Source organism: Hibiscus syriacus, unplaced genomic scaffold (genome assembly GCF_006381635.1).
Source record: "Hibiscus syriacus cultivar Baekdansim isolate YM2019G1 unplaced genomic scaffold, ASM638163v2 tig00111540_pilon, whole genome shotgun sequence".
In the NCBI taxonomy this organism is placed as follows: Eukaryota; Viridiplantae; Streptophyta; class Magnoliopsida; order Malvales; family Malvaceae; genus Hibiscus; species Hibiscus syriacus.
The window spans coordinates 523,502-550,917 of NW_024063114.1; the positions used below are offsets into that span (position 1 = coordinate 523,502).

Genomic DNA, 27,416 nt, shown 5'->3' on the forward strand with positions numbered 1-27,416 from the left:
TTTTTTTATTTCAATTATGTCAATATTTCGCATAATAAAAATGAGACGTATATATTTGTATCAGACAGGATCATATACGAGTTTAAATCTTAAAATTTAAATCGACTTCGAATAAATTAAATCTGAATCAGATTATATAATGGATAAAAAATTACACTCGGATCAAATTCAAATAAATTAAAATTTTATCCGGGCTCAGTCCATAACAATATATGATATTGATCGTATAAATGAAATATATCATAATTTTTAACCCCCATTTATAAACTTAAACTATGCACGAACTAATTTACCTATATCGTTAAACGAATTATTATTATTCCTAGAGATCGCGAATTTAAATACCATAAACTATAACATCATAATTCAACATTCATTCGTATGAATGATGAGAGATGAAACCAAACTCACATGAGTACTTGGAACTTGTCAAATTTTTTTAAATGCTAGCATTGGGTGTAGGACAAGGGTTGAACTTGAAATAAAAAAATATGAATGATGAGATATGAAAAGGCAAGAAGTCAAGTATGGCAGTATCAACAGTACATAATATAATTAAGAGGAAGCACTGCACAATCACCCACACAGACAGAAACATGACAAAATCCTCACGACCACCGACCCAACAACTAACAATTTTATTCACACTGTCTCACAACCTACGTGTTAGACAGTGTGATATGTTTTGGTTAACTTCTAAAATTTTGAGGTATGATTCTAGTGAACAATTCTTCAAAGGTTGTGATTTTGGATCTAATTTTTACACTGTCATAACTATTTATTACGATAAATTACACGTTTACTCATTTAATTTTATTCTCTCATATTTTATTCACCGTACATTTTTTTTTTAATTTATTTATTGAACTTTAAACATTAATTTTTTTCGGTCACTTAATCGTTAAATTTCTAACGAAATTACGACTTTGCTATATTAATTGAAAAAAATTAAAAGTACAGTGAGTAAAATAAGAGAAATAATAAAGTTTAGTAAGTAAACGTGTAATTTATCTTTTTAATTATAAATCTTACGTGACATGTTTTATTATTAAAATAAGTCACATGAGTACGCCGTTACTGAATAAACAGTCGAGTGACAAAAAATCAATATCTAAAGTAAAACTATTTTACATTATTTGACTGTCGATCAGCACATGCCACTTGATTAATGCAATTATTTTATACTAGAATATAGATCAACCAAAAAGTAAAATTAAATAACGGTAATTAATATATTATCTATATTTTTATGAAAAGGTAATTTTAGTCATTTTCATCATTGACAACGTTAACTTTAATGTTAGTTGTCTATTATTTATGATTCTTTTTTTTTATATCGTATTTTTTCATTAAGTCTGTTTATGATGTACGTTTCATTTGTCTTTATCACACGTTTTTATGCTTTTGGCATTTTTCGATTATTTGCCGTTTTTTCATTTATCTTTTTTCTAAGGGTTGATTTGACCTCGCCACGACTAATCAAGATGACGCTTATATGATATATTGTTGATATTTTCTGCTTTGGACTCTCATATTGTATTTGGATACTCGATTTACGTTTGTGGATAGCTTTCCACGTCGCTTGAGTCTGATTTGTAATTTTTCGGTGGTCTTTCAATAGCTTGATACCCTTTTGTGGTTGGTTTGTCGATACGATCGGATCTATCAGTATCTATCTTTGTTCGAGTTTCTTGATTACATTTAATCTTTCCTTGTATGGTCCTTATGTGACCTTAAGTTGCTAGTTTTTTTCAATTATAATAGGAAATTTTCTTAATTATGTGCTTAATTTACAACTGTGATTGTAAATCTTTATTGTAATTTGAGATATTTTATATTTTAAATAAAATTTGTTGCTTTTATCTAGGAGTGCTTATCGAGCGAGTTGATTGCGAGTTAGGCAATGTTCGACTCGACTCGTTGCTCGTTAAACTAATTAAAATCTTGCTCGACTCATGCTCGTTAAAAAAACTTGTTGCTCTACTCATGCTCGTTAAACTCGTTGCTCGTTTAGCCCGTTGCTCGTTAATCTCATTGAAATTTTCATCTTATTTTTTTAATTGTAGGTAAAATCTACTAATACTATAAATTAATAAATTAGTCATTTATAATGTTTTTATTATCTATTAGTAAAATAGTAATTTTTGAATGAAATAATTTTTAAAATTATAAAAAAAAATTAACGAGTTGATCGTGAACTTATCGACTCGAATTGGACTTTGCTCGACCCAACTCGTTAAGCTCTCAAGTCGAGTTCAAATTTGAGCTCGAGTGGAGTCAACCCGAGTCGAGCTTTTATCATGTTTTGACTGAGTCGAGTTTAAGTTGCTCAACTCATTAAGCACCTCTACTTCTATAAAAAAATAAAATAAAAGGTAATATTAAAGAGTGGATTATACACTAATCTCCACGCATGCATAGACCTAACTTTAAATAATTACCCTTAATTATTACCCTTAATTTTAAATAAATTATTAAAACTTAAATTAAGTTAATTAAGTTAATCTGAAACATTAATGATGAGTAGAGATTTAAAAATAATATAAAAGATAAATATGTTAAAATTTATATAATCTGATAATATTGAGTAATAGAACGTGAAAACGAATAGGATGTTGACAGAAGAGGGAATTTGGTGGAGCAGGAGGAGCTCAGTGGACGGGAAAGTAGAGTAGTGTCACTGTCGATGGCCCAGGGCTCGGTGGAAACCTCCAAAATGGCAAAGACCAAGAGAATTCTGCAGTTAATTAATAATACAAAATAATTAATATCAAAGTAGCTTTCGTTCTGCGTTCAGTGATCTTTTCCGTATAATTAAAATCTGATATTTGATTTGTTGTTAATTAATCTAGATTAAATATTATTAAAAATAATTAATAAGATCACAAGTTCAATAATATATGATGTAGTTTACCCTTAAAACAACAGCTTATTGGATTTGATAGTTTAAAGATCCGATCAATATAGAGAATAATACAATTTGATTTGAATCCTAATTTATGTGAATTAATACAATTAATTCAGATTTTAAAATATTTTATAGTCTGTGTGCTAACACATGGACAAAGGGTACGCCTAATCTGAGTGAAAAGGCACGTTGCATTGCATGATATAGGACAACACAACGCGCAGGCCTACAACAACGACACGCCGAGAAAGTTCTTTCTGCTGATTTTTTTTTCATAAATTGATTCCCAAGCCTTCTCCACCTGCGTGTGGTGGTCACCGATTTGTTTTTTTAAAGTTCACGTGTCTAGTACTGGACACCATGCCAGCGGAGAAAGAGAGAGACCGAGTCAAACAAAATGGTGGTAAGCCGACATACGAACAATTTTATGAAGCATAATTTGTTCGGTAGTCTGATTAGGTTCACTTTAGGAAGAGAAATAGAGAAGTATTATGATGATGGTTGCTATTTTAACCAGGATTATTTCGATATTCATAGTTAAATATAAACCATTTTTTCAATTTTCGAATTTATTTAACATAATTAATTCATAATCATTCATATGACAAAAAAATGTCAACTCGTTCTGGATATTTTCACAACTTCGTTTCTGGATATGGTTTAATTACTTATAGTTTCAGGAGAAAATCAGTCCTTACATAGTGCATATTTTCTAGTTCCTAGAATTTTAATGCAGAAAAAACAGGCATACCAATGCAGAAAGATCAGACCCACTTAAATTCTCACAAGCCTCCATTCGGCCGATGGCACTCAAATCTACATCGGCATCTATCGGTTTCTTCCCAGCAAGAGCTTTCTAGATCAACCCACGTTCGTCAGGACTGGGAAGCGGTACATAAAGAAGTTTACCGAATCTACCAGGTCGTAAAACAGCACGATCCATCACTTCAGGTCTGGCAAAAAATTATGCCAAAGCCAAACAGAGTAAAGCGATGATAATCAATAGTCATCATCTGAAAAATCGAAACTAGATATTCTACCTATTGGTGGCACCAATAACACAAACACCACGCCGCTGATCCGCACCATCCAACTCTATGAGTAACTGAAAACGTGACCAATTCTTTCATGCCATTATTTGCAATTGGTTATTTTTTTTATATGGAACCATCCAACTCTATGAGTAACTGAAAACGTGACCAATTCTTTCATGCCATTATTTGCAATTGGTTAATTTTTTATATGGAAAGATGGTAAGTGGTGATCAGTTTGCTAAGAGACTGTCGTAACAGATTAACTAACCTGGTTCAGAAGTCGCTCAACAATCCATCCCCCCTCTTTCCTACGCTTTGTGGTCAAAGCATCCACCTAGATAAGATCAGAAAGACCCCAAAAACGTCAAATCTCACACTAGAGATGTTACCCCAAGAAAATTTTCTTTCATTTAGAAATAGAAAAAGACAGTCCTCATAAAAAAAAAGTATGCATGGAGAACATGTCCTGGCACGGCTGAACAATGTCCGAACTGCCAGCTCACTTTCTCCAACATACTAATTCAAAAGTTCAGGGCCCTAATCAGCAAAGAACTCAGGATCAGAAAAAGCAGAAACATAGGAAAACTAGGCTATTTGTTTCGTAGAACCAGTTAACATCATCTTTACCAAAGAGAAAACCAGTTAACATCATCTTTACCAAAGAGAAAACCAGTTAAATACATGCCGCAGACTGACCTTGACGTGAATGAAATTGGCTCCAGCCTCATTAGCTACGGCCTTTGCAATCAATTATGAGTTCGTTTAATCAAATCCCTTTTTCTTTTTATTTTTTTTACAATTTAAATATCAATGAAAATAAATACTAAAATGAACATAAGGTGAACTTTGAAATTCAAATTGTGAAGTTTAAGAAAATTAAGTACTACTGAAATAACTTTATCATATTTATTTGGTTTGTAAAAAATGAGTTAAAGAAGTGTAGAGTGTTAATTGTCGAGCATTAAATGAATATGTTTATAAACGTTTAATAAATATATTTGTGAATGTTAAACGAACATATTTACGAACATGTTCTTGATCGTTAAACGAATGGACACAAACTCATTCAAAAATAAATAATGAACACGGTTATGAAAATTTAAACGATCACAAATCGAATATGAATAATTTTAAGAATAAACAAATAAATATGAACTCAAATATGTTCCTTCAATCTGGTTTGTTTACCCACCTAATTCTAACGTTCCAAATAATTTTATGATTTGTCAAATATTTCTACTTATAAAAGAAATTGAAGTCATTTTTACGTGTAATTCTATAACCATAATTTGTAGTTTTCCTTTACAGTGATACATGTGAATATTACAATGGTATGTTATCCAAATTTTGCACGAATAAGTCCTTGAGCAGACCCTGTAAAGGCCACTATTGTCACAAGTAAGCCGAAAATGCTGAAACTCTTGAGAGCAACCCATTTTCTGGTCCAGGGTTGAATTTTCTTCTGCACAAGGTACATTTCCACCGGAAAATATACAACAAAAGGCCAAAAGGTCAACGCTCCCTTCAGTCCCAAAACCTGGTTGAAGTATGGGAACATCATCGCAATACCGGTCGTCGACGCGACGTAGGCTGTTCGGAAACATATCTTGAGGGGATTCATCCAAAACGATGGCAACCAAGGGAGTCTGTTCATGTAATATTTGTTTACGAACCAACTGTTCGGAAACTTATCGGTAAACCGTCTCTCCGCAAATGCAAACACTGGCTGACTAAAAATCTGAGCAGGAAAAATTAGCATACGTTGTTGTATTTGTTATTCGATTTTATCAGAAAAACGAATCAGATTGTCGATAGCTGGACTATTATGCTCGAAAACATGTACCTGATATCCTCCCACAAGGTGAAGAACAATGCAAGCATTGGCGAAATCAACGAGCCAGTACGGCTTGTAAAATCCGAATCCCGTCAAGAGATTTCCGGGCGTGTTGTTGCCGAAGGCAGCATATCCGAAACATCCACAACAGAGGTAGAACAAGGTTGTTATTACGATGGCAATTACTGAGGCCTTTTTCATGATTTTGTTCGGAGGTGATTTCAATGTATCCTAATAATCCAAACAATTCACTGATTTTGCCTAACATTCCTGTTTCATTTATAGTAGAAATTTGAAGCCATTTTACCTGTATTTCTAGGACAATGACTGTATATGGAAAGGCATAAGCAATGTCCCCAAGTGCCTGGAATGCCAACCATAATTTATCAACAGTATTAGCAGCGGGAACTCCATTTATACTCCCCTTAATGGTTCCATTTTCTGCAATGGGAAACAAGAGTGAGTCTTATATCAGGCATCCAGGACGAGTAAAATTTGAATCGGATTCGGAGTTATACCGATCGCTTTTGCGAACCCGAGTCCGGATCCTACGGAAGCGTAAAGAAAAGGACATGATTGCAGCAACCACTGAAAGCCATTTCATGTTATGGAAATCAGGTATCTGGGACATTACAAACTGAACAGCACCAAATAGGAACACGTAGGAAGTATCTTCATATGAACATGGAGCATTGTGGCCTTCTGTGTGGAAGCAGTTTGATTTATGAATTCCTCTGTATTAGATGTTAGTACATGGGGTTAAAAAACTTCTGCAGTAATTTATTTATCGTTATATCCCGATAGCCATGTCCGGCATAGATCTGGATACGGAGTTCGGAAATACGAGTTTCTTAGGACTCTTCATACATGGAAAGAAAGAAAAAACTGAAAATACCCCTATTACATACATATCTGTATCTGATACTCATACCTGAATCCAAGTAACATGGTATATGTATATATATTGTATCCAACTCCAAGTTACACGTATATGTAGGGGTGAGCAAAACTCGACTCGACTTGAAAAACCGATTTTTTCGACTCGACTCGAAATGACTTCGAGTTATAATTTCATAAACTCGACTCGACTCGAAAAAATTTCAAGTTCAACTAGAGTTATAAAATACAACTCGAATAACTCGAAATTTTTAGTAATTAGTGGATGAATTTTTAAGTTTGACTCGACTCGATCGAAAAGCTCACCCCCTACGTATATGCAACATAAAGAAATTAGTTAAAGAAGGGAAGCAATCAAAGAGTAAGAATTGAATCATACTTGATGCTGCTAGCGGAAGTTATGACATAGGCAATTGCAGTCCCATACAAGCTCCCCATTAGAATTACTCCACAGAGTCTGTGTGTCTTCTCTCCTGCATTTGCATATACATTTTCCATGTTTTTTTTCACATGTAATTCTTTCACCCCCAAAGTTTAAATTAAGAAACATTCATCTTTGCAAAATATATGAACCAACCCCATCGTCAAAATACTTTTTTTTAGTAGCACGGGGTGATTATAAGGTAGGGTCTCTTAAGAATTTTTCTTAGCCGTTGACCACGCACACGTAGCTGCTCGAATCCAATAACTCAAGGAAAAATAACACTTTATTTTACCATTGAGATGGCTCAGGGGAGAATAACACGGATAAAATCTCATAACAGACATAGTCCAGTAATCCTTGTCTGGATGAAACCATAGGATTAAGGTGCATGTTGTTGATGAAAGTGTAGAAGAAAGAGAGGAATTTGCTTACCCAAATAGAAAAGGACTGCATCCGTGTAAGACTTGAGTCTGTTGGGGCCAAATTCAGGGTCGGGAGACATGTAGCAGTCGGATAGAAGGGAGACAGAAACAAAGGTGATTGCAGCAAACACAAGCATGGTGATTGTCGTAACCGGTTTTCGCCCGGGCACGAAATATTTATTTGACGGGAAAAGTGATGTGAATAAATGGTTTTTAAAATAATTTGGGAGTCGCCATCGGCCTTTTGGGTCAGGTAGGTCGAATACCTAAAAATCATCTTTTTAAAAGAGTTTTTAAGAAAATATCGATTTAAAAGATAAACTGATTTGCGTTTTAACCAAAAATTCGTTCTTTTTAATAATAAAAAAAGATTTGTGGTCGGTTACGTTTAGGGAAGGATTAGCACCCCTACAATGCCCAAAATTGGTACTTTTTAATTAGAAATTGTCTATATTATTAGAAATTAAAAATTCAAAATATATTTAATTTATAATCCTATTATTTTAAGATTATAATTATGAAAAATATATAAAATATTTATTTATTTAGAAATATCAGAAAAGAATTTCTAGGTGCCTTAAGACAGCTCTTTTCTTCGATATTAATAAATATTATAATAATTTAAATAAAATTAAATTATAATTTTTTTATCATAATATTTAATTTTAAAATACCAGAATAGGACATCCAGTTGTATTAAGACTGCCCTTTTCTTTGATATTTAAAAATAACTAAATATTAAAATATGATAAAAATAATTTATGTAAAATCAAATTAAGATTTAATATAAATTATTATTTATTATATATATTTATATGACTATATAAAAATAAAAATAATATTTAAATATAAACAAGTAAAATTAAAACATAAATAAACAATAATAAAAATAAAATCAGAACTTATATATTTAAAAGCAGTAAAACTTTATAATAAATGAAAATATTTAAAATTAGTGACTAAAATTATAATCTAATAAAATTTAATACTTGATTCGTAATTAATTATTTGAAATTATAGGGATTAAACATGCTATTTTTCTTTATTTATTAAATTGGTGACTAAACTAAAATTATATAAAATTCGAATATCATATTAAAATAAATTAAAAATATATACTCGGGATTAAAATATTAATTATTAAAATTAAAAGGACTAAATATGATATTTATCCTAAATATATTATTTTAATATAAAGGACTAAAATAAATAAAACTAAAATTAAAGAACCGAATTAAAAGGATTATAAATTGATTTAGTGACTAAAATGTAAAGATTACAAATTAGGACGGCTGCGGAAAGGGTTTAACCTTCAGTTAATTACAGATAGATCCCTCCCCAAAACGACGTCGTTTGGGGAGGGCTATTTAAGCCCTTAACCGTAAATCGGACCATCCTATTGATGGTTCCGATGACCGTTTCCTTTAAAAAGTTCTCAATCAGAGCAAATCTACAAAAATACCTTCGGTTTTCAAAGGTTTCCGATGACGTGCGAAGGCTTCAGTGATGTTGCAGCTTCCTCAGTAAGTATCTCTTCGTCTTCTCTTTGCTTATTTTTGGGTTTGTGGTTGCTGGTTGTTGTGAGTTGGTCTCTATTTTTGTATCTTTGCTCTCAGTTTTGTTTCTTTGTGGCTGTTGGGTTTTTTTTTTTCGCAGGTTCGGTGGTGGCTTTATAGCCATCACCGGCGCTTGTCTCGGACCGGGTAAAAGAGTGGAGTCTAGTGAGTCACCGGACTTCCAGTGGTGACTCACCGTTGGGACGACATGTGTGCGGCGGGAGTGGTTTCTTTGGAAGCTTCCGACGGACGTGGCAGCGGTGGAGATGGTGGGAGTAGCTGCGGCGGCCGCGTGGCCTAGGGTATCATCACCCTAGGGTTGTACTGATGAGTGTGGGCCATTGGATTTCTCAGATCAACGGCTGAGATTGAGGCGGCGACGCACGGGGCTAGGGTTAGAAAACCCTAACTGAAACCCTAAATGTTTTAGGGTTTCCATCTGGTTTGGGGCCAACTGGTTGTTTGTAACTGGGCCGATCCAGTTTCCATTGGGCCTGTAATTTTTTTTTAATATAATAATAATAAATAATATTATTATTATATTATTATTAATTTATAATTTATAATAATAAATAAATAAGTAAAATGGGTAAAAACAACTGGTTGTTTGTAACTGGGCCGATCCCAGTTTCCATTGGGCCTGTAATTTATTTTTTAATAATAATATAATATAATAATAATTATTATTATTATTATTATAATTATAATAATTTATAATAATAAATAAATAAGTAAAATGGGTAAAAAATTAGTATTTTCAGCTGCCCCTCTTTGCTCTTTCTTGTGTTAACAAGAATAGGGTAAAGACGAAAAGATAATAAATTTTTTTTATCCATTTGACTTCACTTGATTATAATGGTAATGTTGAATAATTTCTTCTTTGGGATTAGTTCTTCTAATTATGAACTTTTCCACTGGGGATGACAATTTATTTCCTTCTGTGATGTAATCTGAAAGTGTTGATGTTGATCTATCTCTTTCTGTGATAGAATCATGCAAAAGATTGAACAAGTTCTTCTCATTATGAACTTCTTCTTCTTTCTTCAGATTAGTTCTTCTCATTTTGAACTCGAACTGGAACTGCTGTTCCACCGAGTGATGAATTTAAGCAAAAAGTTGAACAAGTTCTTCTCATTATGAACTTCTTCTTCCTTCTTTAGATGAGTTCTTCTCATTATGAACTCGAACTGGAACTGCTGTTCCACCGAGTGATGAATTTAAGCAAAAGTTGAACAAGTTCTCTCAGTGATGAATTTAAGCAAAAAGTTGAACAAGTTCTTCTCATTATGAACTTCTTCTTCCAGATGAGTTCTTCTCATTATGAACTCTAACTGGCAATGCTGATCCACCGAGTGATGAATTTAAGCAAAAAGTTGAACAAGTTCTTCTCATTATGAACTTCTTCTTCCTTCTTCAGATGAGTTCTTCTCATTATGAACTCTAACTGGCACTGTTGATCCATTGAATGATGGATTTTAATCTTTGATAAAATCTTTGAAATTCCTGTTAAAATTCAACATGGATAAAATGAATGAAAATGCACCTATTTTTGCAAATGCCTAAATATGATGCATGAATGTTAAGTTTATTTGATTTCAATTTGGTGAACTGAGTATTTCTTCAGTTGTGTAGAAATCCAATAAATCTTTCTTCTTCAAATAGGAGAATCTATCATCTTTGACAAATGTAGATGTAGATATAATGTCACAAAATCTCTTGAGAACAAAACTCAATGGCACAGGCTCTTGAAAAGTTTGCACTCATGTAACATGTTGATTCTGATAACTACTCATCTAATTATGAAGTGATCTTTCAAGATGATTTCACAGATATCGATAGTTCTTTTGATACCGAGAAAATCCTGAATTCTGATTCTGATGAGGAGAGTAAACTGTTATACTTGACGAAAATGGGATACTCAAATACTATGTCTTCAATAGTCATAGAGATATAATCCTGATTCATCAATTGCAGAGTTGACAGATTTTATATGTGCTACTCAAATGGCTAAGGCTGCTGACACACTTCTTTCGGTAAAAGATAGGAAGCCATTATGCAATGATCCCAATTACAAGAAAATGCAAAACTTGGGCTATGCTTTTTTGGAAAGGAATAAGCAGAAAAAGCTTGAAAAGAAGCTTCTTAATGAAGACGATCATGCAGTTCATCTTTTAATTCCAATAATTGGTTCTGTGGTTCCTACCGAACCAGATCAAATGACTCAAAGAAAACTTCCAGAAGATGCTATTGGGTCTTCTTATTTATACTATGAGCAAATTCATCTTTCAAATCCAATGATTGATTTTGGGGTTCATACCAAATCAGATCAGATAACTCAAAGAACACTTCCAGAAGATGCTATTGGGTCTTCGTATTTCTATTATGAGCAAATTCATCTTTCAAATCCAATGATTGATTCTGGGGTTCATACCAAATCAGATCAGATAACTCAAAGAACACTTCCAGAAGATGCTATTGGGTCTTCGTATTTCTATTATGAGCAAATTCATCTTTCAAATCTAATGATTGATTCTGGGGTTCATACCAAATCAGATCAGATAACTCAAAGAACACTTCCAGAAGATGCTATTGGGTCTTCTTATTTCTACTATGAGAACGTAGCACTTGCTCCAATTAATGTTTGGACTGGAATATTACAGTATTTATTCGATGTAGAGCCATAATTTATAGATTCGAAGTATTTTCATGCTGCTACACTAAAAAGGGGCTATATTCATAATCTGCCAATTTGAGAACAAATTTCTTCTTGTTCCGCTTCCAAATAACTCTATTATGGTGATAATTTGCTTACTTTGTATTCCATGCCTTTAAAAGTATTAACATAAAGTGATATTCATAAATCTTTAACTTATTTCAGAATTATGTTAATCCATTTACAAAATAAAAGAATAAGTTGAATTTTCGAAAATAAATTGAATCTCAAATAAATAGAATTTAGAGAAAATAAACTTAGAATTTATTAATAGATAGAATTGTATTCAAAGTTATGGCAAGCATAGGAATGATAAAAATTCAAATGACTCAACAAATTATTAGCATAAGTATTTCTAAATTAATCAAATTGATATAATTTAGAGTACTGATGTAAGCTTTTGTCTGAAAGATCTCAAACGTTGTCAGAATGCTTGTAGATGTGAAGTTCCTCCCAAACTATCAAAATCTTAAGAGGGTTCAATTGCCAGATGCCTAATATCAACATGTATTTGAGCCGCCCTTTCAGGTTTTCAACTCAAATCCTTCCTTTGGTTACAAGATGCCCTTTGCGGGTTTTCATCTTGACCCCCTCTTTTTTCTTCTTTTCTTTTCTTCTCTTTTTTTCTTTTCATTTTTTTATTTTTTTTATTTTTCTTCTTTTTTTCTTCAAGCATAATATTTCTTGACAGAATCCGAGTTTATTGGATTTCTCAGAATTTTTCCATCCATTTCTGCCAAGATCAACGCTCCTCCGGAAAAGGCCTTTTTTACAACGTATGGCCCTTCCCAATTAGGCATCCATTTCCCACGGAAATCTTTATGTATAGGAAAGATCTTTTTTAGTACTAGATCACCCTCTTGGAATTCTCTTGGATGTACTTTCTTGTCATGAGACTTCATCATCCGTTTCTGATACATCTGTCCATGACAAATAGCTTTCAATCTTTTCTCCTCAATAAGGTTCAATTGATCAAATCTAGCTTGGATCCATTCAGATTCATCCAATTTTATTTCTATCAAAATTCGAAGCGATGGAATTTCAACTTCAATTGGTAAAACTGCTTCCATCCCGTAGACTAAAGAAAAAGGCGTTGCCCCAGTAGATGTTCGAACAGTAGTTCGGTATGCATATAAAGCAAAAGGTAACTTCTCGTGCCAATCTTTGTAAGTTTCAGTGGTCTTTGTAATGATTCTCTTGATGTTCTTATTTGCCGCTTCAACTGCCCCATTCATCTTTGGACGATATGCCACTGAGTTTGCATGTTTAATCCTAAACTGTGCACAAAGTTCGGTCATCATTTTGTTGTTCAGATTTAGAGCATTATCTGTAATGATCCTTTCTGGTAGGCCATACCGGCAAATTATCTCTTTCTTTATGAATTTGCAGACTGTGGACCTCTTAATATTGGCATATGAAGAAGCTTCAACCCATTTGGTAAAATAATCAATTGCCACAAGGATGAAGCAATGTCCATTCGATGCTTTTGGTGTGATTGCCCCAATGACATCTATTCCCCACATAGAAAATGGCCAGGGTGCTGTCATTACATGTAAAGGAGATGGGGGTACATGAATTTTGTCTGCATATATCTGGCATTTATGACATTTCCTTGCATAATCAATGCAATATGTGTGCATGGTATCCCAATAGTATCCATATCTCATTATTTTTCTAGCCATGGAAAGACCATTTGCATGCGTTCCACATATTCCACTATGTACTTCCTCAATGATGCTTCTGGCTTCGCTGGTATTTAAACATCTCAATAGCATTTGATCATTGATTCTTCTATACATAATCTCGCCATCAATAAAATATCCAGCAGCCATTCTTCTCAAGGTTCTTTTATCAATTTCAGATGCATTTTGTGGATAACTTTGATTTTTGATATATTGCAGGATATCATAATACCATGGTTTACCATCTACCTCTTCTTCCACACTATAACAATGTGCAGGAATTTCATATACTTGCATTTTGATTGGCATCATATCAACTTTCTTAGTTGCCTGAAACATAGCAGCTAATGTAGCCAAAGCATCTGCCATTTGATTTCTTCTCGAGGAGATAATTGAAGGTGACTCTCTCAAATTCTTTCACTAATTCGAGGGTAAAATTTCGATATTCCAACAATTTGGGATCTTTTGTTTCCCATTCACCTCGTAATTGATACACCACTAACGATGAATCTCCATATATCTTGAGACATTTAATTTTTCTTTCTATGGCTGCTTTCAATCCCATGACACAAGCTTCATATTCCGCCATGTTATTGGTGCAAAAGAACTCCAGTCTACTTGTAAAGGGATAATAAATATTTTCTGGAGAAATTAACACTGCCCGATTCCTCGTCCCAAGGCGTTGGATGCTCCGTCAAAGTAAAGCTTCCAAGATGCAGATGCATCATTTGTTCTGACTTCTTCATTCATGGATATACACAACAAATCTTCATCTGGAAAATTGAAACTCAAAGGCTGATAATCATTCGATACACGAATGGCCAGAAAATCAGCTATGACGCTTCCTTTTATCGCTTTTTGGTTGACATATACAATATCAAACTCGGATAATAACATCTGCCATCTAGCCATTCTGCCTGTCAAAGCTGGTGATTCCATTAAGAATTTCAAAGGATCAAGTTTGGATATCAACCAAGTAGTATATAACATATATGTCTGAGTCTTCGAGTAGCCCACACCAAGGCACAACATAATTTTTGTATGGTGGATATCGAATTTCACAATCAGTAAATTTCTTGCTCAGATAATAAATGGCTTTTTCTTTTCTTCCAGATTCATCATGATGTCCTAGTACACATCCCATCGAATTTTCAAAGACTGTCAAGTAGAGAATTAACGGTCTATCAGGCATTGGTGATACTAAAATGGGGGCATTGGATAAATATTTCTTAATAATATCCAAAGTTTCTTGACATTCATCATTCCAGACTTCAGGATTGTTCTTTCGAAGTAATTTGAACACTGGATCACATTTGTCAGTTAATTGAGAAATGAATCGAGATATATATAATTTAATCTTCCCAAAAAACCTCGAACTTCTTTTTTTGTATTGGGTGGTGGAAGATCTTGAATTGCTTTTACTTTATCTAGATCAATCTCGATTCCTTTTTGCTAACCATAAATCCCAAAAGTTTCCCGGAAGTTACCCCAAAAGTGCATTTAGCGGGGTTGATCTTTAATTGATACTTCCTCAATCTCTGGAAAAGCTTTCTCAAATTTTGAATATGTTCTTTTTCAGTTCGGGATTTGGCAATCATGTCATCTACATATACTTCAATCTCTTTGTGCATCATGTCATGAAACAAAGTTACCATGGCTCTTTGATACGTTGCCCCTGTATTTTTCAATCCAAATGGCATTACTTTATAGCAGAATGTGCCCCACATGGTTACAAATGTTGTTTTTTCCATGTCTTCAGGATTCATTTTTATCTGATTATATCCTGAAAAGCCATCCATGAATGAAAACCATGCGTGTCCTGCAGTATTGTCCACCAAGGTGTCTATGTGGGGCAATGGAAAGTTATCTTTCGGACTAGCTTTGTTGAGATCTCTGTAATCCACACACATTCGAACTTTCCCATTTTTCTTTGGTACTGGAACAATGTTGGCTACCCATTCTGGGTATTTGGCTGCTTGTAGGAAACCTGCATTAATCTGTTTCATCACTTCCTCCTTTGATCTGTAACAACATTTCTGGCCTCATTCGCCTGAGCTTTTGTTGGACCGGTTTATATTCTGGATTGATTGGAAGCTTGTGCATTACTATATCTGTACTCAAACCAGACATATCTTGATAAGACCAGGTGAAGATATCTTTGAACTCTTGAAGGAGATTTATCAATTTTTGTTTTATCTGGATTGTCATAGTAGTACCAATTTTCACCTCTTTCATTTCTTCATCTGTTCCCAGATTCACAGTCTCAATCTCTTCTTTGTGAGGTAAAATTTGTTTATCTTCTTTTTCTACCAGTCTTAATAATTAAGTAGGAATATCACATTCCAGTTCATCCTCACACTCATTGATTTCCTCCCGACATATGGGCTGCTCTAAATTTATCTCTCGATTAAATTTAGGAATAAACATGCTATTAACATTGTGACACCTACAAATTTAAGTCGGACATATTTCCGAAAGAATATAGTAAATTTATAAAAATAAATAAATGTAAAAATGTAAGAAAATGTAAAGAATGATTGCCATATGAAAATTTTAAAGAAAATTTCTTATATTTAATATTAGGTGAACTTAACATAATTTCCTTTACAAGATAACAAAAAGTTTTCATACTTTTGGGCTAAACATAAAGATTAGTTCTGAATATTACTCTGTGTTAATATTAAAAACTACAGGAAGGTCTTCAGTGGTCCAATTGTTGAGTGTTTCTCCAGGAGAACATGGGCGAATCCTATCCAAATATTTGCCAGTCTTGTTGTCATTCATGATCATGTTGATAAATAATCCATTCATAGCTTCTTCAACTATGCTTTGATCTTTCATCAACTTTTCTTCTTTAAAGGCCTCAACAAGCTGTTGTTCTACATTAATTGTTTCCCCTGATCTGAATGTGGTCTTCAACTGTGGGAAAAACATGTGTTCCCAAAGGATTTCTTCTCCTTTCAACCTTGCCTTTCTATCTTCACACCTTCTTTTCATCTCTTTGTATTTTTACTGAAAATTGGGCTTAAATCCAAGCCCAAAACGATCTTTCTTCTTCATTTTTATACTTACAGGAACTGAAATCCCTTGGAGATTCTTTCCTAAACCTTTCCCAGTTTTAGCTCCGATGCCTAAAGTCTGTCGTACCGTCATCTTGGTGCAATCAGACAACCTGGGATATGGAATTTTACTTCCTTCTGCAATAAAGGTTGCATTGAAAAATTCAAGAGCTCAGAAAGAGCATTCAAGAGCATCATCATTGGTTTCAATATATGGAACACCACTTGTTATAGACGCAATGATTTCTTCTTCAGCTCCTACGTATATTAGTTGTCCATCAACAACGAATTTCAATTTCTGATGTAATGAAGAAGGAACGACTCCTGCTGAATGAATCCATGGCCTCCCTAATAAACAATTATATATAGGGTGGATGTCCATCACCACAAAGTCAATATTGTACACGACTGGTCCGATTAACAACTGTATTTCCATTTTCCCAAGCACCTCTTTTTGAGTGCCATCAAAAGCTCGCACTACATTATGATAACTCTTCATGTGTGATTTATCCACAGGTATTCTTTGAAGTGTGACTAGAGGCATCAAGTTGAGAGCGGATCCATTGTCAATCAATACTCTTGGCAAAACATGACCATGGCAATGTGTAGTGATATTCAAAGCTTTTACTGACCCTATTCCGCCTTCAGGTATTTCATCATCCGTGAACGTTATGTAATTGTCAACGGCTATATGTCCCACAATTCTGTCAAGTTTATTGAGGGATATATCTTCAGGGATAAAGGTTTGATTAAGCATTCTCATCAAAGCATTTTCTGTGTGCTTCTGAATTCATCAATAGATCAAGAATAGAAATTCGCGCTTGTTGTTTATGTAGTTGTTCAACCACACTATACTCACTATGTTTCAGGAATTTCAAAAATTCTTGCGCTTGTTTTTCTGTTACAGGCTCATTGAATGCTGGAGGGGATTTATCATCAAATACCTTTTGGGGTATTACCATGGCTTTTCCTTTTGCTTTCACTTGTTCTGAGGCATTGGATGTTTCGGGAGAGTAACATCTCCCACTTCTTGTAAAGAATCCGACTTCACTCACTGCTTCAGACGTCGAATCCAGACTCTGTATTTTCTCTTCTGTTTTTTCTAGAGAAACATATCCTCCAACCATTGAAACATTGGTAGTATAATTCCAAGGTACTCTGCGGGTATCCTTGTATGGAAATGGTAGAGGAGTGGTGATAACTACTTTCGGTTTTGTTGGTGCAGGAATTACCGTAGATGATTTCACATTAATGATCACAGGATCACTTGTTCTCTGACTAGGTTTAGAATCTTCTGAGGAGAAAACATCATCTTTTTTTCCCTGGTTCTTCTTCAAAGAATTCTATCTCTCTGTTATTCATCAATTTTTGCACCAAATCCCTAAACTCAGGACATAGTTGAATTTCATGCCCTTTCTCTTGATGATATTCATAATAATTCTTGCCTTCATTATGCTTTGCCCTGAATTGTTGTAGAATTATACCGGCTAAAGAGAGTTGTTGAAATATCCAAACAAAAGGAGATTTAATTTCAGAAATGTCAGTTTTTGCTTTCTTTCTGTTCTCTTCCTGAATTGCATTCACGTTTTTATCTCTATGATTTGGCAATGGATGATTTGATGTAGATGGTGAATTGAATTCCAACTTTCCAGTGTTGATCAAATTTTGAACCACCCTTTTGAATGCCAAACAGTTTTCAATAGAATGACCCGTAATTCCTTCATGGTAAACACAGTGTGCCTTTACATCATACCATGGAGGGAATGGTGGTTGCATGGGAACCAAAGGATAGGGCCGTATGACATATGCTTTTAACAGCAAATCATAGATCTCAGCATAGGGTACTGGTAAAGGTGTAAAAGACAACCTTTCATTTTCCTTTCGAGATCCTCTGGACTCTGCTCGATTAGTGTTTGTTTCCTCTTTCTTAACCCTTGGCTGGGTTATTATAACACTTTTCGATGAATCCTTGTTGTAAGAGTTTGCATTGTTGACTTCATTCTCTTTTTTCCGGTACATAGGTCTTTTGGAACTAGACCCTTCATTTGATTCAATTTTGCCACTTTTCAAGACATTTTCAATGAGTTCTCCAGAAATGACCAAATCTGCAAAATTTCTGGTTGCATTCCCCATTAGATGATTTAAATAGGGAGCTTTTAACGTATGGACAAATATTACTGTGGACTCTTTTTCTGATAGAGATGGTTGAACTTGGGCTGTTGTGTCACGCCATCTCTGAGCATATTGTCCGAACGTTTCGTTATTCTTTTTCTCCAAATTTTGGAGAGTCCATCTATCAGGGACCATGTCTCTTACGTGGCGGTATTGCTCTAGGAATGCTTTAGCCAGATCTTTCCAAGATCTAATGTTGGCTTTGGTCAATTGAGTATACCATTTTAAGGCTGGTCCTGTCAAACTATCTTGAAAGTAGTGAATTAATAATTTCTCGTCTTTCACATATCCTGCCATTCTGCGACAAAACATAGTAATGTGGGATGAAGGGCATGTGGTACCGTCATATCTATCAAATTCGGGAACTTTGAACTTGATGGGGAGAATTAGTTCTGGAACCAAACTCAACTCACTAGCGTCAAACCCATAGAATGATTCAGTTATTTCCACGGATTTCATTCGTTCTTCTAAGCTCCTGATATGTCTGGTCAATTCTTCATTTACTTTTTCCTTCTCATTCAGTTCATTCAAATCTGGGATTAGATGCTCAGTATTAAAATCCCCAATTTTCACATCTGATATAAGTGGATTTTTACTTGAAGATGCAGGATCCACTTGTCGATTTTCATGTGGTTTGGTTTCTTGAAATGCTGATGTGCGGGCATTGATTTGTATAGGTGTAGTACTAGAGTGATAAATTGGTTCTGGTGGGAAACCTAGAGGATACATAGGTTCTTGGTTGAAAGATACAGGATTTTCATGTATTTTTCCAATGATAGCCTGCCTTTTAAACATGTCTTCTATTTTCTGCATCATGCTGTCTTGTGAATTTGCAATACTGGCTTCAATTTTCTCTAGCTTCATTATCATTTCTGCCTGTTCTTTATTATGTTGTTCCTCAATACGTTGTATTTTATCCTCCATAATTCTCTTAGTAGCTTGTCTAGTACCGTAGTGATGTTGTATTTCTCTTTTGGCCAGAATAACTGCGATTGAAAATTCTTTTGATATTATTTTTTTCAAATTTTAAATAATGAATGTTATAAAAATTATACATAAAGAAAATAATGTAATGAATAATGAATGTATGCAGAATGCATGTATGCAAAAGGTATTGATCCCAAAAAGTTAACTGTCATAGAACAACTTTCATCGGTATACAAAAGTTTCTTTATAATAATTCATAACTACAGATAAGGCGTAGCTTTCCTATTAAGCTCTATAATTTCTTTCATTAGCCATGACACATTCTTTCCGAATTTAGAAACTGGATCAACGTGATGCTCAATTATTTTTTGCTTCAACAGCTAGTTCCCCAACATATCTAGCAACTTCACTCATTTGTACCATGGCCTCGAATACCATATTACTTCTTTCTTCACTTCTTTCTACATAGAAATCAGTTGATTTTTGCCATTGTTCATTAGTTCCTTCGAGAGTTTGCTCTAACTCAGTGATTCTGACTTGACAATTGTGCAGAGTTTTTTCAAGATCTCTAATGTGTCTTCGCATTGAAGCACTTTCCTCATTACTTTCTTTGAGATCACTAGGTCCTAGACGAACCTTTTCTTGAAATAATGACTCTTCAAGTTGCAAAATGTAAGCATTAAATTCTGAGTTTTTGTTTCTAGACTGATCCAGGTCTTCTTCGAGTTTTGTTCGTGCTTCTTGCGTTCTTTGATTAAGCTTCTGGATTTGAACATTCTTGTTTCTGCATCTTTGCATCCAATTGCTAGCCACTTCTTGCTCTACCTCAAGTTTGGTGTTGAAATTCCTTCTTTCCAGCTCCCATTTTTCTTTTTCAACATTGAACTCTTCAATCCTTTGGCCTCTGACTTCAAGTTCGGCAATCAGATGGTTCATTTCATATTCAAATCCCTTGAACATGATATTTTTCTCACCTTCAAAGATGTCATTCTTCATCTCTTCTAAATCTTTGGCTCGATCCCTTTCTCTTTGTATTTCATTCATGATCTCGCGGTGTTCAGCTTTGTGTTTTAAAATTCGCTCTCTTCTGTCAACCTCAAAATCTTCCATTTTTTGCTTTCCTTTCTCAAGGCTTTTGAGTAGACAGCTATTTTTTCCTTTCAGATCTTCAACTCGACTTTTCTCGATGTTCAATTCTCTGGTCATCTGTACTGTTGATCGGCTCGGTCCTGATGCTTTCCGGGATTTATATAACTCCTGGTAATTTTTCTTTAATGCTCTGAATTCACCATCAACTTTTTCTTTGTTTTCTCTCAACATTGCACATTGTGATGAATGAAAGTCAATGTCAACACCCAACATAGCTTTATCTCGTCTCATTTGCTCTAATTCTCTCGACCAACATTCTCTTTCTACTTCAAACTCAGCTCTCAGGATTTCAATCTCTGATGGAACCACCTTAATGCGATCTTCCATAGAGATATCCTTATTTTGGTCTGGTAGAGGAATATTTTCATTTTTCCTGACAGATCTCCATTCCTCATAATCAGGAGTTAGCATTTCTTTTGCTACTTTAGCTCGGATACAAAAAGTTGTTTTCCAAGCTGTAAAGGCTTCCATGATATTTCTTTTATAATTTTTGCTGTGGAATGCGAACTCAGATGAATGTAATCCAGCAGTGACAAGTACAAATTGACGACCTTCATACTGTCTTATGACCAAAAGTGGTGCATATCCAATTCCTCCCCACAATCCGAGCAGCATTATCCAATTGTAATCACCACATTTGTAAAAGAATTCCCTTTGGATTTGCAACGGGGCTCGCCAAACAATATCATTGCTTTGCAGATTTCGAAAGGCATTAATCCACATATCTTTCTTAATTTCTTTCGGCCATTCTTGCTCCATAAATTCTTTCAATGGTGAGTAGTCTGTATTAAATCGCCGGTATGAAACCTTTTCTGTCCTCCATAAATGGCTACGGATCCAGACATATAACAATTGGGTACACCCTGAGAATCTTCCACCTCCTAGCTTTCTACAAGCGTTTAACGATCCGAAAGTCTCTGCTAGAATTGCAGATACGGGATTAATCTTTTTTGGTAGCTGCTCAAACAAATCTACTACTGCAGCTTCAATATATCCCAATACTTTTGGGAAGATGACCATACGATACATACCCAGAGCAAAGAGATCGAATTGTACTTTAGTGTCTGGATGACTCTGAATAAGTTCTTTAATGTTGGTCCAAGCAATGCCTTCGCTTTCGCCCTTTTGTTTTGTACGGGACTCCACCCATTCTTCTCGTACTCAAACAATCTTTGCTAATTTAACTCAAAAAGGTTGAGTTTTAATTGACTTTGAATAAATTCGATTTTCCAAAGCCCCTTCTATATGTAGCAAAGTTGAATACTCTTCAATAGTAGGGACCAAGTCCTCTTTATTGAGAGTGAAGCAATTGTACCCTGGATTTCAGAGTTGAATTAGGGCTCGAAGTAAGTCATCATCAACTTCGACATAGAGCAAATATGGAATGTCTCCGTAAGTCTGATAAAACTGCAACTTTTTGTTTGAGTCCCAACTTTCCCAAATGCTTCGTAAATCTTGCATATCATTTCTTTTTAGCGAAACTGGAGCATAACTGGCTAAATCAGATACATAGTCATCTTGCAGACTGTCTCCTCCTTGTCTTTGTAAGTCCTCAGCCCACTGTCTTACTTCTGAGTTTAGAACTATTTGATTTGAACACTTTTTATCCATGGACGAAGGTTTTCCAATGAGACAATTAACACAAGGATCAATGCCTTTTATCTTGTATGATGCTATGCAAACAGAAGAAATAAAAGAAAACACAAAAAGAAATGAATTAGTTTACATAAAAAAATAATTTAACAATAATGTCTACCTAAATTCTTTATTTAAACATGCTTTTTCAGACTTTAAATAATTTAAATTCACATGCAATTTATTCAGTAAAAAAAAATTAAAAGGAAAAGTTAAAATTCATTTCTCCTGTGTGTACACCTATTTGGACAAAATTTCGGCATGGCTTCAGATCGGAAGAGTTTCTAGGGTTTATTATATGCAGGGTTTCAGATCTAAGAATAAAGGTACTCGAATTGTCCTTGTTAGTGCCCCCTTGGGTTGCTAACCCTCAATCCTAGTCCATCACAGACTAAAGTGGATCGAGTTCAATTCGAGGGGATACACTTCTCTATGCCTGACACGGAGATTAAATTCTCACGAAGACATAGAGCATATGAACCCCGAAAGTTACTTGCTAGGTCTGACACGGAGAATAAATTCTCACGAAGACGTCGCTTTCACTCTCACTTAAAAGGGACCAACTCAATTATAGAGCTTTATGTTATGCAATGCAAGTGTTGTGTGTGAGGAGAAATGTTCAAACCTCTGACAGAAAAATAAATAATAAAATACTTGCAAATAAAATGAAATAATAATATAAAAATATAAAATATAAAAAATTTGAAAACAAAGAATTATAAATTAAATATACAAATTTTAATTTATAATTAATAGAGACAATTTATAATTGATTTTAAAAGTTTGACCAGTTCCTAGCGGAGTCGCCAAGCTGTCGTAACTGGTTTTCGCCCGGGCACGAAATATTTATTTAGCGGGAAAAGTGATGTGAATAAATGATTTTTAAAATAATTTTGGAGTCGCCATCGGTCTTTTGGGTCAGGTAGGTCGAATACCTAAAAATCATCTTTTTAAAAGAGTTTTTAAGAAAACATCGATTAAAAGATAAACTGATCTGCGTTTTAACCAAAAGTTCGTTCTTTTTAATAATAAAAAATATTCGTGGTCGGTTACGTTTAGGGAAGGATTAGCACCCCTACAACTCCCAAAATTGGTACTTTTTAATTAGAAATTGTCTCTATTATTAGAAATTAAAAATTCAAAATATATTTAATTTATAATCCTATTATTTTAAGATTATAATTATGAAAAATATATAAAATATTTATTTATTTAGAAATATCAGAAAAGAATTTCTAGGTGCCTTAAGACAGCTCTTTTCTTCGATATTAATAAATATTATAATAATTTAAATAAAATTAAATTATAATTTTTTATCATAATATTTAATTTTAAAATACCAGAATAGGACATCCAGTTGTATTAAGACTGCCCTTTTCTTTGATATTGAAAAATAACTAAATATTAAAATATGATGAAAATAATTTATGTAAAATCAAATTAAGATTTAACATAAATTATTATTTATTATATATATTTATATGACTATATAAAAATAAAAATAATATTTAAATATAAACAAGTAAAATTAAAACATAAATAAACAATAATAAAAATAAAATTAGAACTTATATATTTTAAAAGCAGTAAAACTTTATAATAAATGAAAATATTTAAAATTAGTGACTAAAATTATAATCTAATAAAATTTAATACCTGATTCGTAATTAATTATTTGAAATTACAGGGATTAAACATGCTATTTTTCCTTATTTATTAAATTGGTGACTAAACTAAAATTATATAAAATTCGAATATCATATTAAAATTAATTAAAAATATATACTCGGGATTAAAATATTAATTATTAAAATTAAAGGACTAAATATGATATTTATCCTAAATATATTATTTTAATATAAAGGACTAAAATAAATAAAACTAAAATTAAAGAACCGAATTAAAAGGATTATAAATTGATTTAGTGACTAAAATGTAAAGATTACAAATTAGGACGGCTGCGGAAAGGGTTTAACCTTCAATTAATTACAGACAGATCCCTCCCCAAAACGGCGTCGTTTGGGGAGGGCTATTTAAGCCCTTAACCGGCTGGCCCGAAGGGCCAGCTCTCATTTCTCCTCTTCCCTCTCCCTCTCTCTTATTTGAGAGAGTTAAAAACTCTCTCGCTTCTCTCTAAAACAGAGAGAAGCACCGGCCGGTAGCCGTTCGCCGGTGTTAACCCCGCCGCTGGCCACCGCATACGGTGGTCGGAAATTTTTTTTTTACACCTAAATATAGATCGGACCATCCTATTGATGGTTTCGATGACCGTTTCCTTTAAAACGTTCTCAATCGGAGCAAATCTACAAAAATACCTTCGGTTTTCGAAGGTTTCCGATGACGTACGAAGGCTTCAGTGATGTTGCAGCTTCCTCAGTAAGTATCTCTCCGTCTTCTCTTTGCTTATTTTTAGGTTTGTGGTTGCTGGTTGTTGTGAGTTGGTCTCTATTTTTGTATCTTTGCTCTCGGTTTTGTTTCTCTGTGGTTGTTGGGGTTTTTTTTCCGCAGGTTCGGTGGTGGTTTTATAGCTATCACCGGCGCTTGTCTCAGACCGGGTAAAAGAGTGGAGTCTGGTGAGTCACCGGACTTCCAGTGGTGACTCACCGTTGGGACGACATGTGTGCGGCGGGAGTGGTTCTTCTGGAAGCTTCCGACGAGACGTGGCAGCGGTGGAGATGGTAGGAGTAGCTGCGGCGGCCGCGTGGCCCTAGGGTATCATCACCCTAGGGTTTGTGCTGGATGAGTGTGGGCCGTTGGATTTCTCAGATCCAACGGCTGAGATTGAGGCGGCGGCGCACGGGGCTAGGGTTAGAAAACCCTAACTGAAACCCTAAATATTTTAGGGTTTCCATCTGGTTTGGGGCCAACTGGTTGTTTGTAACTGGGCCGGTCCAGTTTCCATTGGGTCTGTAATTTATTTTTTAATAATAATAATAATATATATAATAATAATAATAATTATTATAATTATAATAATAAATAAATAAGTAAAATGGGTAAAAAATTAGTATCTTCAGTGATCGGACCAGCGATCCATCCGAGTTGAGCGATGCTCCACGCCAGGGATAAAACTCCGGCCCCGATCACCCCTGCTATGATATGTGCTATCGCTGTCCCCAAAGCCCCTTTTCACATGCACATGGAACAAATTTTGAGGTATGAAAACAAGGAACTATATCTATCCATAAAGTCAGTTAAAGGACATAAATTTTACCACTTCTTTTGACAGAGCTGCTTGAAGAACTTGGCAGCAATGGATAGTGCTGATTGTTGCCATGTTCTGCACCATGTCTGATGTCTTTGATGCAGCAAAAAATGTCCTCCCCCCCCAATGTGATTAATGGTTAGTAAAATTAGTTTAACCAGATTTATTAGAAAAAGTTGAGAAAAGATGCCAGCCAATGAGCTAAGCCATCTTGAATTATTAGATATCCCTGTCGCTGTTGATTATTATATATCCCTGTCGCTGTTGAGTGTCCGTCCAAGTTTTTAAAATTATGGAATTACTACATTTTCCAAGTTTTTGATGACACCATTATTTAGATTAAATGATCAAAATGTATGAGGATGAAAACGTGGGTGGGTGCATTAGGTCTGAATTGTTGGCGATGTAATGTAAGTTTCAGACACACGAGTATAATAAGAACAAAAATGTTTGAATAATGATCCATCTATAGGACAAGATTCCAAGACAAGTATAGAGACATTATCTTTCTGGTTCTTTATTTTTTATTAAATTAAGGTGATTTTAAAGTAATATTTTTTTTAAATACTAATGTTATTAAAATCGGATCGGATCGGCCGGTTCGACCGGTTGAATCGTGAACCGGTGGCCTGTCCGGTCCGATTAATTTCCAAAACCGGATTAGCACAGAACCGGTAAAGAACCGACTGAAAACCGAGAAAACCGGGGTGAACCGGCTGAAAACCGGCAAAACCGGTTTGAACCGCTGGTTCACTTTTTAAAAAAAAAAATTAAACCAAACGACGTCGTTTGTTCAACGAGCCGAGTCAAATTCGAGTATTGCTGAGCTCGAACTCGAAAATTTTAAAAGTAAGCTCAACTCGACTCAAAAACTCACGAGCTAAAAATTATCAACTCGAAATATAATATTAAAACTTGAAATCGAAAATACTCGAACTCAAAAAAAAATTAGAAGTTTGATTGAGGCCTAAAATTTGAGCTCAATTGAAGCCTAAAATTTGAGCTCAATTGAAGCGAAAGAATAGTTCGCTTTGTGCTCACCAAAAGACACCAAGATTTTGAATGTCAAATTACCTCTATTATTTATAAAAGTAAGTTGGATGCTCTTCTATGTTTCTTAGCCATGTGGGATTGTTTTGTTCTCATATTTTTACTCTTTAAACTTTTGGGATACTCTTCTATGTTTCTTAGCCATGTGTGATTATTTTTTTTAAAACAATTAAATCAAATGACATCATTTGTTATAATTTTTTAAGCCTCAATTTTATTTTTTTGATTATAGTTATATAATTATATTTATTATTTAATATGTTTTACCTTAAATATTATGTTGTAGTTGATTTGAATCATTTTGTTTCACTTGATTTTATGGTTTTTCATTTATACATGTTATGACTTGTGATATTTTTATACCTTTAAATATTATAAACTTAAAAAAAGTGTTACATATATATTAATATTGCTTTGAATATTATGTAAAATTAAAAAAATATATTATTTTATATAAAATCCGGTTTAACCGCGGTTGAACCCGGTTGAACCAGTGAACCAGTACCTTCACCTGTTCAATGTCCGGTCCGGTTTTGAAAACATTGCTAAATACTATTAACTATTTGATAATGAATGCTCAATTACCCTACCGCAGTCGCTGGTGCTCGAACTCATGACCTCTAGAAATAAAAATAATTCATTTAACGATTCGTGCCATTATTAAGGTTCTATTTTGCCCATCTCTTGTGTTGGTGTACAGATATAATAAAATTTAGGATAAATTATAAATTTCATCATTCAATTTTACT

At 34.1% G+C, this 27,416-nt stretch overlaps 1 pseudogene; it reads right to left on the bottom strand.

The window, feature by feature from the left end:
• Nucleotides 1–5,247: 5,247 nt before the first annotated feature.
• On the bottom strand, nucleotides 5,248–7,656 carry LOC120164473 (annotated as a pseudogene).
• Nucleotides 7,657–27,416: the final 19,760 nt, after the last annotated feature.